The following is a 17,143-nucleotide window of genomic DNA, read 5'->3' as shown; positions in this document are numbered from 1 at the left end:
TTGATAAACATGAATTTGATAGGCCTTTATTCTCTGGAACCTAATATATGATGGTATTTTAACAGGAAAAAATTTATTATAAAATGGTGTTATTTTACACCATGAACTAGTGACTATTGATAATTGGTTCTGTTTTAAATTTACTTTCCTTGAGGAATGGGATGAGGCCTTCCCTTGAGATTGGCTGAGGAAAATTTTATTGTGAAATAATGATTCATAATAATGTCAAATGCATGTTCTCACTATGCATATTATTCTCATGCAAAGGCACATAGTGATTTAATGTGCTGAGAACTCATGAGACTTAGATAATCCAAACTCATTGCTTTTTTTCCCAGCTATATAAAATACACCTTTAATAATATGGCATATCACTAAGATTGTGAATTAACATTGTTAGAATATTCTCCTAGCTTTTTAAGGATTTTTTTGTTTGTTTTGTTTTAATTTAAGGATTATTCTGTAATTGAACCTGCTTTTTTAAATTTTGACTCGCAAATAGTTATTATATTATAATTATTTTGGATGGGATTCCCCTTCCTATTAGTAGCTACAGGATTTTTTTTTTGTAATTTAGAAATGCTGTAAAAAATTTTTTTTTTGTAGCCTGTTAAGTTTGCAGAAGCTATTTATAATCAGTTTCTTTGCTGATTCTCCAGGATTTTCTAACTATCATCATAATTATCATAATATAAGTCAGACTCTCATCACATTATACCTGGATATCAGTAGACTTCTTGTTGGTCACCCTGCTTCAAATGTCTTCCTCTCCAATCCATTGTCCTGCCAGCTACCAAAGTGATCTTCCTAAAGCAGGTATCTGATATGTCATCCTTCAGTAAACACTAATGGCACTCTGTTACTTCCAGTATTAAATGTAAATCCTTTGATTGGCTTTTAAAGTTCTTAAACTTGACTCCTTCTGACTTGTTTCATCTTCCTACACATTTTTTTTTCCTTTCATGTATTCTACAATCCAGGCTCATTGATCCTCTTGCTTTCTTTACCTTTTTAATGATTGTCCCCTTAGTCCTTGAATACACTTTTCCCTTGAAATCTCCTGTATCTTAGGCTTCCTTGTGATTTCAGCTCAAATCTTACTTTCAGAAAGAGACATTTCCAGGGTAGGTCCCTACCACTGACAGAGATTACTTTCCACTTCCACTATATACATGCATACAAATATGTAGATATGTATGTATATATGTGTATATATGTATATATGTAGTTGTTATATGGTGTAATCCTTTCCCAGAAACAAACTTTTCTTTGCATATATTGTATACTTTGTATGTACTTTTCTTGTTTGTTTTGTTTCTTTTTGAAGACAATTGATATTAAAACGACTTACCCAGAATCACAACTAGTGTCTGAGATGAAATTTTCTTTCTGTCTTTCTGTCAGTCTTTCTGATTCCAGGACAAATGTATTACTTAGCTGCCCTACACATTTTTAATGTCAGCATTTTGTCAGAGATTTTTAAGTATTGAGTTATGGAATTTTATAATCTCCATGTAATTTAGAATGCGTATCACATGGCTACTTATGAACCATACACAATGTATAACAAATAAGGAACTTTTCATTCTCTGAGAAGACATAAAAGATCTGTGTGTGTGTATGAGGGAAATTATATGAACAAAAGATGACTTGGTCATGAAGCAAAGGAATTAACAAGGAAGATAGTCATCACTGTATAACAGAATTTGAAAGAAAGAAAATCTTTGACCCTGGAACTCATAGGACTGACTTTTCACCATCAGTCTAGGAAGCTTAAATTAGGACAACCCAGCTTTCTGCTTATCAATTTTATTGTGTGCTTGTGTTCTCTGGTCTGAATAACAACACTTTTTATACCTTTTCCTGAATTTTAAACCACTTGACTTACAAATAGTGTATTTTATATTTATTTTGATGGGACTTCCCTTCCTATTAATGCCTCCAGATTATATATATATATATATTTTTTTTTTGTGCTCCACCATTGATCACTTCTGTCCTATTTGACCATTGATTCAGTTTTAGCAGAGTGCATTTAATTAAAATATTTCTCAGCATCAGCCAGAAAAAATATTTGGAAAAGTCCTGAGTCTATAACACAAAGTACCTCTCCTGCTTTGAATGAATCTGAAGGAATCAAATCCATATAATATGCAACATTACTTTCTTCTATCACTTCTTTGGGTTCAGTACTTTCAGTCTTCTCAAAAACCGTTTTTTCCCCCTCTGTGCAATTTAACATTTGTCTTATCCATCTTTTCTTCCCCATTTCTCTTTAAAAAAAAAAAAAAAAAAAAAAAAAAAAAAAAGAACTAGAGCTGAAGCAATAGGCATTTTGGAAGGATCACCAGCAATAAACTCTGCCAAAGGTGTGGTGTCAACTTTCTTTGGTGCTGTGTATACAGATGGAAAGCTAGAAAGCTGGCTCAGGGGTACAGGCTCATTCATCTCCCTCTTCATCATACAGTGATATAAAAAGCCAGAAAATCAAGTAGTCCCCTATATCCTGTCAAATTTCCTCTCCAGTAGAGTAAAAAAACTGCAAAGAATCCTTGAGTAGCACTGATCAAAGACTCCTTTCAGCTGCAGGTATAATGATTCAAAAATTGGCTTGAAAACTTTTCTTTTGATTGTATTGTCATTATTTCAAAATGTAGAAAGAATAAGTCAGAGCTTTGGCAACAAAATGGTGATGTCATCAATGGGAGGGGCTATTTGGACAGTTGGGGTGGCTAGACTATAACCTCACAGGATGGGTAGGGCCTGGGGTGGGGCCAGTCACATCACAGTGTGGGTGGGGTTTTAATTTAATAAATGGTTGTGGCTTTAACATTTTGACAGGTAGTAAATATAGCTTCTTACTTCTAGCAGATTTAAATGTAACTAAAAGCAGCATAAGCCAAGTGGAACAGGTTGTACTGAATGGAAGAGTAATATGACTGTCTGCATTGCCTTTTGGTGTCTAGGAGGTATCTGTAGCATTTTCTCCACTTGTGAGGTCAAACACTTGTAAACTCAATCAGCTTTCATTAGTATCTTTTCATTTCTGAGTGTTGGTAGTTTGATACTTCGGTGCAGTTGGTCTTAACATAAGATGATAGATTAAAAATTGAAAGAGATGTTAAGGTAATCAAATTAAACTTCATTGTATTGTTCAGTTTTTCAATTGTGTCCAGCTCTTCATGATCCCATTTGGGGTTTTCTGTATAAAAATCTGGAATAATTTTCTATTTCCTTTACTAGCTCATTTTACAAATGAGGTGCCTGAGGCAAACAGAGTTAAATGACTTGCCCAGGATTACACAGCTAGTGCTTGTCTAAGGACATACTTTATCAGGAAGATGAGTCTTCCTAACTTCAGAACTAGCATTCTAGACACTGCTTTTACAGATAAGGAAATTGAGGCTCACAGAGGTTGTGATTTGCCCAAGCTAAACAAATGGTAAATAACAGCCAGAATTCAAACCCATGTCTTTTGATTCCACTATCAAACTAATGGCATCAATCATATGCCAGTCAGTGCCTGCTCTAGTAAGAAAATTGTTACTTTGTCATTTCACTAACAAAAGTGTGATGTGATGTCACTACAATTATTATTAGAGTCTCCACCCATTTGAAAAGACAATCTATCTACATATTTGAATTGGCACTACAAGACTGAGCAACTAAGTTTATAGTCAGTGAACAAATGTGAGAAATGATTTTAACTATTAACACTTTGCTATCCAAAGTAGATATTCTCCCTTGAACTCTTCAAGAATTTATTTTGTTTGCTTTAGCAAGTGAATGTGATAACAGTACATGAAATGTTAATTTGCACAATTATGAAACATTGTGATTTGTTGAGAAAAAGACTTGCTTTAGAATGGGAGGACATAAGTTTGAATATAAATCTGCAACTGAGACCCTCTGTGACATCAAACAAAATCACAACTTCTGTGATTCTTTTTGAGGAACCATGATTTCTTTGCTCCCTCAGTTCCAGGTTCAAATGATATGAACATGGGTTTTCTGAAATTCTATATAAATTTAGTCAGGCATAAATTTGTATTCAAAAGTTTCTAATCTATTTATGATCTGTAGCATTATTCTGTTCAAATAACCAAAATTAGTACATCTCATGTATGTTTGTGTGTGCCTGTGTGATTATAAAATCATTTCACCTTATAGAAATCTAAATCCAATGACTATTGAAACCTGTTATTTTTTCATAAAGGGAGCTTTGAACTAGTTAAATAATTTCATGGACCTGGAAAAAAGTTATTAGGTAAAACTAAATCGTTTTCTATTCTGTTTCTGCCTCATTCTTTTCTCCCTTTTCTTCCCCCCCCCAAAAAAAATTGGTTCTTGCTATTATTTATTCATTGCTTAAACTTTTCATTTCTAGAAAAGACCCTTAAAATACTAGTATAGACTTTGTGTTGAATCCAAAAGATCCCAAACAGAAACTTTCATCTTAATAACTACTGAAGAAATACTAACTTGTTTATTTTTTCCACTTAATCATATATATATATATATATATATATATATATGTATATATATATATATATATATATATATTTCTAATTACATGTAAAGGTAGTTTTCAACATTTACTTTTCTAAGATTTCAAGTTAGTTGCAAGTTTCTTTTTCTCCTTCCCTTTCTTCCCTCTTTCTCCAAAGCTTTTTTTCTTTAATCTTTTCGTTAGGGGTTAAGGTTAGTGATTGCTCTCTATAGCTTATTTAATTAAATTTAACTTCTAAAAGAGTAGTACTTTGATCTTTGTTGGTGATCAGAATCAAGATCAATTGATAATTGATTTCATTATTGCCAGTATGAATATCTCTATTACTTTCATGCTGGTGACAGTCTTGATAAAGTACAAAATAAAAGTTACCAAAGAGTATTGAAAATCTTTGGAATTTTAGTAGCTTTCAATATGTTAGTCTTCCTGCAGGCATTTATTAGGAGTTTACTATGCCAAGTACCTGAGCAAAGAGCTAAATTATACAAAATAAGATTAGATTACTATATTTAGTTGAAGATAATTTATTTTAACCTGTATTAGCGTTGCCACACTGGGTGTGTGGAGGGGAACATTTAACAGATTCCAAAAGAAAACATTTAAAGAATTAACTATTTAACTGAGATAAAGAGGATTTTGAATATATGTCACATTTTTGGCATAGGAACAGCTTTTTAGGAACTGGAAAATTTTTCTAGGCTTCTCACTTTCCAACAATCTTCCCATTTTTCTAGTTGCTATATACACCATTTTGGCCTTTTATTTCTTATTACTGTGTGGGATATAGAAGACCTTTACCCACAATGACTACTCAGAGATCACTCTGTAGACATCCCAAAGGTTGTTTATTAAAACTTCTGGAGGATGAGTTTTCCCATTCGGAGAGGCTAAAGAATTAGTAAAGATACACAGCTTTTATACAAGAGATTACACCACAAGTAAGAAAGCATTGAGAAGGGGAGGGGGAGGCAACTAATTGATTTGTTGCTATCTAGAGAGATTGGAATGGAAAGTTTCTGTTTCCCCGAAATCGCCTGATTTCTAGGAAACAGAAAATCAGGCCTTCAGGCTTTTAGATAATTAAACTGACTGTGGTCAAGCTAATAGACTAAATGTCAATGTCAAATACTGATAAATGTCAACAGTTCAGGTTAAGTAAATATGTTTAAAGCTGGCCAAAGCTCAAGTAAATATGGGCCTGCACATATTATACAGGTCATAGGGGAAACAGAAATAATGAAAATAAAATATAGAAAAAGAGTTCACATATTCCTGTAAGTTCTTCACCTTATCTCTCCATTTCCATCCGGGAAAGGAAAAGTCTGTTTTGCTCCTTTGCAAAGGAGATAAAATCATAGCTAAAAGATTTTTAAACATATTTATGGATGTCAAATCAATCCATCTTTAAATATGGTGGAAATTCATTTAAAAAATAATAAATAAATTGAGATATTAAACTACCAATAATTATATTTTGATGGGTAAAAAGTGGTAGATTTAGGCCTTTATCTCAAAAAGGATTCTGGTCAGGTATTCTCTGTTTTTGAGAATAATTTGTATAGTATGGGTACAGATTGTTCTTTACAAATCTGACAAAATTTTCCTGTGATTCCATCAGGATCAGGAGATTTTTCCTTTGGTAGTGCTCTTCTAACTGGTTCTACTTCCTTTTCTGATAGTGGGTTATTTAAGATATCTATCTAGACTTTTGACAATTTGGGTATTTTATATTTTTGAAGGTCTTCCTCTATTTGCTTTATGTTCTCATTTTGTCAGTATATACCTACCTCTGCAAAGAGCTTCTGATTATTCTTTTTATTCTGATTTTGTTGTGATTTTACCTTGCTTATATGCTATTTTAGGGATTTTATTGTCTATACTCTTCTTTTTAGTCAGATTAATTTAAGATTTATCCATTGTTGCTGATACTTAGCACTCCCTCTGATCCCTTCCACCCCTCCCCCACAAGAGTGAGGAAAAGAGCTTAAACTGCATTCTTATCTTGACTAGCTATCAAGGCTTCCTCCCTACCCTGACTTCTTAGTGCACACTCTTAATCACTACCCCAGGAGAAATTAGCTTTCCTGGAAATTAAGAATGAAGGTGTTAAACTCTAGGCTACTTAACACCTTTTGCTAATAGACAAATAATCTTTTGCTCTCAGCATTTTCTCCTACTTCTCTTTGATAGTTAGATGGGCCATTAGTATTCTACTAGCAGCCCACCAAAGGGACCTGATGCATTTCCCCATTCCCGAAAGTCACCATCTCCACCCTGGATGACACCCCACTTTTAATCTGCTCATGAGATGTTTTCAAACTTTGGATCCTCAACTGCCCTTCAGCCTGAAGAACATGGGACAGCTGACTAGGGACAACTGACTGGGACAAACACCCCTTAGATGTCCTGCTGACACTCCCAAACCCCATACGCCTCACCTCCTGGCATAAACTTCCAAATCTCTATGACCCTTGTCAGCTCAAAGAAGTAAAGAGGAGATCATCACCCCTTTTCCCACATGCATTTGGAGATGCCTGGTTGAGGGGGTAATGAAGAGGGGAACCCAGAACTCTGAAAATCCTTGAAGGAGAAAATCTTCAATTCTGCCTCAATAAGAGACTGCCCCAAGTCTTTTTTTTTTTTTTTTTTTTTTTTTTTTCCTTAAATGAATTTAAGTTTTAACTGCTTGGGGGGGGGGGGGGGGCGGGAATGATGTGGGTTATGGTCCCTTTAAGAAACTTGTCCTTTCAGATTGATATATTCTTTTCTGATTCCCAACCCCTCTTAGCTGATGTATTGCCAATTCAAGAAACAAGGACCACTGATTCACAAATTCTGGTCAAAAAGTACTCCTTTAAATTCCAATAGAAGATCTGAGTTCTCCCAGCCCGTCAGATGAGCCAACTTGGGCTGTCCCAACCTCCATTCTAATGATCTGCTCAGGTTTCCCAATTCCCACCAAGCAAATTCTAGCCCTCGATGAAACCCTGTGAGGGAGCCAATTTGGGACTCCATCCATAGGCCCCTTTAGCTAACTCTCTCAGTATAAAAGAGCCAAGGTGGAGACTTCTCTTTGCAGAGGTCCCAAACATAGCAGCCTTATGCCTGGCATGCCACAGATCTCTGCCCACTGGAACACTGTTTCCGGTGCTCTCAATAATTGGTTTGTTGTCTAGACTTTTTTCTAATATAATATAACTTTCTTGTTTTGTTTTTTTTGTTTTTTTTTTTGAATGTTGGAATTTGCTTTATCAGATAGCATGATTGCAATTCCTGTGGGGTTTTTCGCAAGAGTAGGGAGGAAAGTCAGATTCATTTGATCCATAATAATTGCTTTCCTTTTTATTCTGTATATTCTTTGTTTTTAAAATGAGTTTTTTATAAGGAACAAATTGTAGGATTTTGTTTTGTTAATCCAGTGTATCGCTCTTTGTTTTATTAGATTGTTCAATTTACATTTAAACAATTAGGGTTGGGTGGTTTTTTTCCCCCCCAGGTTATAGCTTTTTCTCTCTTCTGCTGTAATCATATTAATGTCTCTTCAGTACTTTAGTTTAATCTTTCTTAAGATGACTCTGTTCTCACTGACTCTCTTCTCATAACTGCTGGTCTTCCCTTCCCATTCCCATTCTCCCCATGCCTTTCCCTTTGGGATTTTGCTTATTAGTTCCTTTTTCTTTTCTTTTATCTAACTGTTCAATTCTTCCCTTTTTTTTTCCTTCTTATATAGTCAAGGATATTCATCCTTACTTTCCTCTCCTTCAACTAGTCCTGTTTTTTATTATTTTTTAAAATTTTATCTTTTGGTGATATTTTTCCCCCCCCAGGAAGAATTTTTTGCTCTGTCAGTCTTTTCATCATTAATGCATTATCTCCCATAATCAATTATTAATATTAAATGTATTTGTTCTAATTGCCTTTGTAATTCCACCTTGTTCAGTTGTATCTGACTCTTTATGACCATATTTGGCAATGATAATAGAGTGGTTTGCCATTTCCTTCTCAAGCTTGTTTTAGAAATGACTGAGGCAATGTCAGCATTGACATCTTTTGTTATATTTTGTATATTTTGAAGTTCTTTAATTTTTTTGGATTACAACAAAGGAAACTAATGATATATTTGGACTTGCAGTCAAGAATACTTGTGTTCAAATCAAACTTTAGACAATAGCTATGTGACCCTGGACAAGTCACTTAAATCTCTGCTTTAGATTTCTTAACTGTAAAATGAGGATAATATCTATTTCACAAGAAAGTCTTGAGGATAATATTTGTAAAAATGCTTAATACGACATGTCGTATGGCACATAGTAAATACTATATGAATGCTTATTTCTATCTTTAAGGATTTTTATTTTTTTTTGTTTGTTTTTTATTTTTAATGTATGCTTAATTTATTGCCCTGTTCTTTTTCATTTTGAATGATGAAATTGTTTAGAGATTTTTTTTTTTTTTCCTCTAGGGACTGATTTGTCGTCATTCCCCAAATTTTGTTATGCTGTCTGATTTTTGTCATCTGTGATGAAACTATTGGCTCTGTTTAGTTTTTGGACTTACTCATTCTTGAAGATTGTTATTTCCTTTTCAATGAATTTTTAATCTATTATTTAATAGTTATTTACTTTTTTGCAAATATTTTATTTTTCCCAATTACATATAAAAACAGTTTTTGACATTAGGTTTTTTTTTTTTTTTTTAATTTTGAGTTCCAAATTCTCACCTTTTTTTTTTTTTTTTTTTTTTTTCTTAAGGGAATTTTTCTTAGGGAGATTGATGGCTTGTTCAATTTATTTTTTTCTAAAATGGGCTATTTAAGTATTTTACTTCCTTTCTGTTAATCTGGGCAATCTGTATTTTTGTAAATACTCATCCATTTCACTTGATTGTCAGATTTATTGGCATACAATTGGACAAAATAGCTCTTTTATTTTTTCTCTTCATTTTAAGTATTGGTGGTTTGAATTCTTTTCCTTTTTCTAAGCAAATTAAACAAAGATTTATCTATTTTGTTAGTTTTTTCCATAAAACCAACTCTTAGTTTTATTTTATTAATTCAATAGTTTTCTTATAATTTTGTTAATCTCTCTTATGATATTCAGAGTTTCTAATTTGGTATTTAATTGGGAATTTTTAATTTGTTCTTTTTTAAAAAACTGTTTTATTGCATGCCCAATTCATTGATTTCTCCTTTTTCTATTTTATTCATATAAGCATGTAAAGATATGAACTTTCCCCTAAGAACTGGTTTGGCTGCATCCCATAAGTTTTGGCACGTTGTTTCAATATTGTCATTCTCTTGAATGAAATTATTGATTGTTTCTATGATTTGTTGTTTGACCTATCCATTTTTTAAGATTATATTTAGTTTCCAATTAATTAATTATTTATTTTTCCCATGGCCTTTTATTTTATACAATTTTTATTGCATCATATTCTGAAAAAAAATGCATTTAATATTTCTGCCTTTCTGCCTCTTATTGTAAGGTTTTTATGTACTGATAAATGATTAATTTTTTTTGTAGGTGCCATATATTTATGAGAAAAAGGTTTAGTCCTTTCTAGCCCCATTCAGTTTTCTCCAGATATCTAGTAACTTTTCTAAAATTTTATTCTCAATTTTTGTGTGTGTTTATTTTGTGGTCAGGTTTATCTAGTTCTGAGGATTCTATTCTATTGGGTGCATAAATGCTTATTACTGATATTGCTTCATTATCTATGGTATCCTTTAGCAAGATGGAGTTTCCATCCTTATCTCTTTTAATGAAATCTATTTTTGCTTTTGCTTAGTCTAAAATCAGGATCACTATCCTTTTTTTTTTTTTTTAAACTTCAGCTGAAGCCTAATATATTCAACTCTAGCCTTTTACCTTTACTCTATGTGTATCTTTCTACCTCAAATGTGTTTCTTATAAACAGCATGTTGTAGGATTCTTATTTTTAATCCACTTTCCTGTTTTTATTTTATGGGAGAATTCAACCCATTCACATTTACAATTAAGATTACTGACTATAGGGGCAGCTAAGTGGCCCAGTGGATAGAGCACCACCTCTGAAATCAGGAAGACCTGAATTCAAATGTGACCTCAGCCACTTAATGCTTCCTTGCTGTGTGACCCTGGGTAAGTCACTTAAACCCAATTGCTTCAGCCAAAAAAAAAAAAAAAAATTACTATATTTCCTTCCCTTCTGTTTTTCCCCATGTATACTTTCTATTCTCCACTTAGCCCTTTCCCTCTTCACTAGTGTTTTGCTTTAGACCTCCTCTTTCTTTCATCTGCCCTTCCTTTTATCAACCTCCCCTATTTATTTTCCTTTTCCCCTTCTAATTCTGCCCTCCTTTCTGCTAGCCTACCCTTTCCTTTCCCTTTCCCATCCTACTTCCTGTGGGGTGAGACAAATTATTTCCTTTTTGAGCCAAATCCAATGAAATTAAGGTTCAAACAGGGCACATTCCTCTTCTTTCTTTCCTTCTACTATAATAGTTTTTTTTTTTTTTCATGTGATGTAATTTAACCCATTATGCCTCCCTTTTCCTCTTTTCTCAGTACAATCCTTTTTCTGTTGCTTAATTTCTTTTTTATATCATCATATTCAACTTATATTCACTTCTTCTCTCTATGTATATCCCTTCTAACTGCCCTGACAAAGATACTATTCTCAAGAGTTCCATGTATCATCTTCCCTTGTAGGGATGTAAACAATTTAAACCTTTATTTTTTTCCTGTTTACCTTTTTTTTTTTTTCCTCTCTTGAGTTTTGTATTTGAAAATTATGTATTCTGTTCAACTTTGGTCTTTTCATAAGAAGTGATTAAAAATCCCCAATTTCATTGAATAACCATCTTTTCAAACCCTGGAAGATTATGCTCTATTTTGCTGGGTATTTGATTCTAAGTCCAAGGTACTTTGCCTTACAGATATCATATTCCAGGCCCTCCAATTCTTTACTGTGAAAGCTGCTAGGTTCTGAGTAAGACCAATTGTGGTTCTTCAATATTTAAATTGTTTCTTTCTGTTGCTTGCTTGATCTGATAATTTTGGAATTTAGCTACAATATTCCTTGGAGCTTTCATTTGAGGGTCTTTTTCAGGAGGTGATCAGTAGATTCTTTCAATGACAATTTTATCCTCTGATTCTAGGATATCAGGGCAATTTCTTTGATGATTTTTTTGAAAGTGTTGTTCTGGTTCTTTTTTTGATCATGGCTTTCAGGTGGTCCAATAATTCTTAGATTATCTCTCCTAATTATGTTTCTAGGTCAGATGTTTTTCCAATGAGGCATTTTACATTTTCTTCTATTTTTCTTTTTCTTTTTCTTTTTTTTTTTAATTTTGTTTTATTGATTCTTGATGTCTCATTGTGAGTCATTCACTTCCATTCTAATTTTTAGTCACTTGCTTAGTTTTTTTTTTTTTTTTTTTTTTAATCATCACTTTTTCCATTTGATTAATCATACTTTTGAGAGTTGTTTTGTTTATTGGGGTTTTTTTCTCATTCCACCAAAATTATGTTTTTAAGGAGTTATTTTCATCAGTATGTGTATAGATAGATAGATTGATAGATAGATAGATGCATATACATATATGTACCATATATTTTTTTCATTTTGCCAAATCTGTTTTTTAAGTAGTTGGGTTTTTTTAGTCAATTTCTGTGATTCTTTTTCCAAGCTGTTGACTTTTTCACCTGAAGGTTTTACACTTCCTCTGTATAGCTCTCATTTTTCTTCTGTATCTCTTACTTGATTTCTAAAATCCCCTTTGAACTCTTTCAAGACAAACTTTTGAGTTTGAGACTAGTTCATATCCCCCTTTGAGGCTTTACATCTAAGCATTTTGTCGTTGCTGTCCTATTATGGGTTTGTTTTCTGATCTTCTTAGTTATTTTAGTAGCTTTCTATGGTTAGGGCTCTTTTTGCTCATTTTAAAAAGTTGAGCTATGTTCCTAGAGTACAGGGAAGATTGTACTCTAGGAAAGATTGTCCCAAGCAAGGGTGCAAGGGGCTCCCTTACTTTCCATGGTCAGTTGGTGGTGCTGCCAGCTCTCCCACTGCACTGGGTTGATCTGACCTAGGCCCATCTGATATAGTAGTATTTGGGGGCTCATAATTTGTCTTATTTGGTGGGGTTGGAGGTTTCATAGCTGACCTGCTGAGTCATTGGCATTCTGAACTAGGATAGAATGGCCAATGCTGCTATACTTTAAGCTAAGATCCTCCTGCTAGATTTCCCATGCAGTGTCCCCTTCTGGGCTCCATTCCCCCGAGCTCAACTGAGACAGATCTTTCCTTAATTCCTTCCCATTATATCTTTTTTTTTTTTCCCCCCAACCAAAAAACTTTATTTTGAAGACAAGAAGATGAATAGCAGTTTGAAGGCCTGGTGTATTCAACTCTTATCATTAGATTTTAAATATTAAAGTGGGTATATATGTTTTTTTTTAATTGTAGCTTTTTATTTACAAGATATATACATGGGTAATTTTACAGCATTGACAATTGCCAAGTCTTTTGTTCCAATTTTCCCCCTCCTCCCCCAGATGGCATGTTGACCAGTACATGTTACATGTTAAAACATAAATTAAATATAATATATGTATACATGTCCAAACAGTTATTTTGCTGTACAAAAAAAATTGGACTTTGAAATAATGTACAATTAGGCTATGAAGGAAATCAAAAATAGGGATATTCCTTCCCATTATATCTTAAGCTGGAAAATTGTTTTACATCAAATATTTGTGGGTTCTGTCACTGTAGAATCTAGCATTGATTCTGAGGGGAACTAGGAAGAGCTCAGGGCAGTATCCTGGCTTCTTTCAGCCATTTAAGCTTGGCCTTCATAGCATTTTAGTGTTTTTATTTACATTATTCATGTGTAAGATCCATGTGTAATTCATGTGTGAGATACATTTTTCTTTTTGTTTTCCATTTATGTATAGATTTTTCACATTTTCCTGTGTATCTCTGAACCCTTAAATTCATAGGCTTTGCTGGTTTTTGTTGTTGCTTTTACAATGCATTAATATTCTGTTACATTCCTCTACTACTTTTTGTTTACCCGTTACATAGGTGATATTCAGTTTTTGCTTCCACAAAATAAAGAACCTTCCTTTCTGCTGAGGGATGAAGCTAGGAATCACATCACTGGATCAAAGGATGTAATCAGTTTAGGGACTTCTTTCACATAATTCCAAATTGTTTGTTTGTTTTTCCTAAAAGTTGTACCATTTTATAACCCTGTTTTTAATGCATTACTATTTTTATCTCTCCAAAGTTCTACCACTATTGACTGTCTATTGTCTTTATCAACTTAATGGCTATAAGATAAAACTTTAGAGTTCTTTGATAGGAAGATACAACATATTTAAAGACAGTTAAGTATAAGATATATACAGAATAAAGTACTTAGGACAAATGAAACTGTTTTTGCCTACTTGGATAAAATAATCATTTGATAATTTAATTGATACTGTCTTAAATCTGTCAACATTTTATTATATTGGCATTGACCAAATATGAATAATAAACATTTCTCCAATTGTTTAATTCTTCCTTTATTAATATAAAGCATATATTGAGTGTTATAAAATTGGTAAACTAACTCCTAGATATTTTATGAATTAATTAGTTATTTTGAATAAAGTTTCTTTTCTTATTTCCTTTTCACTTCTTTGTAGTATGTAGAATATTGATGCATTATAAATTTAACATGTGTCCTACAACTTTTAATGAAGTTATTGTCATGTTGATTTTTCTAGGGGTTTCCAAGTTACCTATGTGAGTTGTAAATGGATGTAATAAATAGTGTATTCTTTTTACTGATCTATCTGTACATAAATGTAAATTATATCATTATATGACAGATAAATCAGTACAGTAGATAGAATTGATGGGCCTCCAGTTAGTAAGACCTGAATTCAAATCTGGCCTTAGATACTTAAAAGCTGTGTGATCCTGGCAAATCACTTAATCCTATTTGCCTCAGTTTCCTCAAATGTAAAATGAGCTGGAGAAAAAAATTGATAAATTACTCTAGTATTTTTGACAGAAAATGCAAAATAAGATTCCAAAGAGTCCAGAAGTATTCATTTCATAGTAGTAAAATATTTTGTGATTTATAATAATTTTTCTATGATTATATGATATATAACTCACTTGTCTCATTAATCTAAATAGAATCTTTCAGACTTTATAAAATCATGAATAGAGTAGTTATGCTAGAGTTATTCCTGTATGTATTGGAAAAGCTTCTAGAGTTCCTCCATAATAAATAATATTAATGTCTTATATATACACATATTGTGATCATATTAGAGAAAGCTCCTCTTCCCCATGTCTATGCTTTTTAGGTGTTGTGGTTTTTTTTTTGTTTGTTTGTTTGTTTGTTTTTTTGTTTTGTTTTGTTTTGTTTTGTTTTGTTTTGTTTTTGTGGGGAAAGGGGAGAAGCCAGATCATCAAGGAAATATCTACCTGGGAAAAATCTATAAACACATAAACAAATATTCATGTTAAGGGAAGGAGTAAAGTATGAGCACATCAAGAGTCATATATGAGGGTTATTGGAAGATCAAAGGATTACTAAGAATAAAAGATTGTGTTTAAGAGAATAGATTCTAGAATGCCTTTGAATATATAGGAATTAGAAAAAGGAGGGGAAAAATGTTACTAGTCATAAAATGGACATTTTTTTTTTAGATGCAATCTCCTACTTCATTACTGAGTGTACATTTATTATCAAATTTTGAAAAATATGTTTAAAAATTTTTTTTGTATGGGATAAACTTTTTTTTAAATTTCATTTTTATTTTATTTTATAATAATAACTTTTTTTTTTTGACAGTACATATGCATGGGTAATTTTTTATAACATTATCCCTTGCACTTACTTCTGTTCAGATTTTTTCCCTTCCTCCCCCAACCCCCTCCCCCAGATGGCAGGCAGTCTTATACATGTTGAATATATTACAGTATATTCTAGATACAATATATGTGTGTAGAACCCAATTTCTTCTTGTTAGAATTGGATTCAGAAGGTAAAAATAACAGTTTATACTCATTTCCCAGTGTTCCTTTTCTGGATGTAGCTGATTCTGTCCATCATTAATCAATGGGAATTGGATTAGCTCTTCTCTATGTTGAAGATATCCACTTCCATCAGAATACATCCTCATACAGTATCATTGTTGAAGTGCATAATGATCTTCTGGTTCTGCTCCTTTCACTTAGCATCAGTTGATGTAAGTCTCTCCAAGCCTCTCTGTATTCCTCCTGTTGGTCATTTCTTACGAACAATAATATTCCATAACATTCATATACCATAGTTTACCCAACCATTCTCCAATTGATGGACATCCATTCATCTTCCAGCTTCTAGCCACTATGAAAAGGGCTGCCACAAACATTTTGGCACATACAGGTCCCTTTCCCTTCTTTAGTATTTCCTTGGGATATAAGCCCAGTAGTAGTACGGCTGGGTCAAAGGGTATGCACATTTTGATAATTTTTTGGGCATAATTCCAGATTGCTCTCCAGAATGGTTGGATTCTTTCACAACTCCACCAACAATGCATCAGTGTCCCAGTTTTCCCACAGCCCCTCCAACATTCATCGTTATTTGTTCCTGTCATCTTAGCCAATCTGACAGGTGTGTAATGATATATCAGAGTTGTCTTAATTTGCATTTCTCTGATCAATAGTGATTTGGAACACTATGAGTGTTCCACATATGAGTGGAAATAGTTTTAATTTCATCATCTGAAAATTGTCTGTTCATATCCTTTGACCATTTATCAATTAGAGAATGGCTTGATTTCTTATAAATTAAAGTCAATTCTCTGTATATTTTGGAGATGAGGCCTTTATCAGAACCTTTAACTGTAAAAATGTTTTCCCAATTTGTTACTTCCCTTCTAATCTTGTTTGCATTAGTTTCGTTTGTGCAGAAACTTTTTAATTTGGCATAATCAAAATTTTCTATTTTGTGATCAATAATGGTCTCTAGTTCTCCCTTGAACACAAACTCCTTCCTCCTCCACAAGTCTGAGAGGTAAACCATCCCCTGTTCCTCCAATTTGTTTATGATTTCGTTCTTTATGCCTAAATCTTGGACCCATTTTGATCTAATCTTAGTATGTGGTGTTAAATGTGGGTCCATGCCTAGTTTCTGCCATACTAATTTCCAGTTTTCCCAGCAGTTTTTGTCAAATAATGAATTCTTATCCCAAAATTTGGGATCTTTGGGTTTGTCAAGCATTAGATTGCTATTTTTATTCATTATCTTGCCCTGTGAACCTAACCTATGCCACTGATCAACTAGTCTATTTCTTAGCCAATACCAAATGGTTTTGGTGACTGTTGCTTTACAATACAGTTCTAGATTAGGTACCGATAGACCACCTTCACTTAATTTTTTTTTCATTACTTCCCTTGAAATTCTCGACCTTTTGTTGTTCCATATGAATTCTGTTGTTATTTTTTCTAGGTTATTAAAATAGTTTCTTGGAAGTCTGATTGGTATAGCACTAAATAAATAGATTAGTTTAGGGAGTATTGTCATCTTAATTATATTCGCTCGGCCTATCCAAGAGCACTGAATGTCTTTCCAATTATTTAAATCTGACTTTATTTTTGTGG

At 32.9% G+C, this 17,143-nt stretch overlaps 1 protein-coding gene across 12 annotated transcripts in view; it reads left to right on the top strand.

The window, feature by feature from the left end:
* The window catches only part of PJA2 (praja ring finger ubiquitin ligase 2), a 116,869-nt gene that overhangs the window by 37,151 nt on the left and 62,575 nt on the right, over positions 1-17,143 (top strand). The window contains exon 1 of one of the 12 annotated variants that reach the window (XM_074281939.1): positions 2,837-2,969. The exons of 8 other annotated variants lie outside the window; for them this stretch is intronic. The gene's annotated coding sequence lies outside the window, so the exon portion shown is untranslated. Of the gene's footprint in view, positions 1-2,836; positions 3,127-10,527; positions 10,630-17,143 lie in introns of those variants that run through there. 3 more of the 12 variants (XM_074281932.1, XM_074281938.1, XM_074281933.1) reach the window with 3 other exon arrangements.

The sequence above is a fragment of the Sminthopsis crassicaudata genome, chromosome 1 (genome assembly GCF_048593235.1).
Source record: "Sminthopsis crassicaudata isolate SCR6 chromosome 1, ASM4859323v1, whole genome shotgun sequence".
NCBI classification, from domain to species: Eukaryota; Metazoa; Chordata; class Mammalia; order Dasyuromorphia; family Dasyuridae; genus Sminthopsis; species Sminthopsis crassicaudata.
Note: the sequence above shows the minus strand (reverse complement) of the source record. Positions and strands in the feature narration are given on the sequence as shown.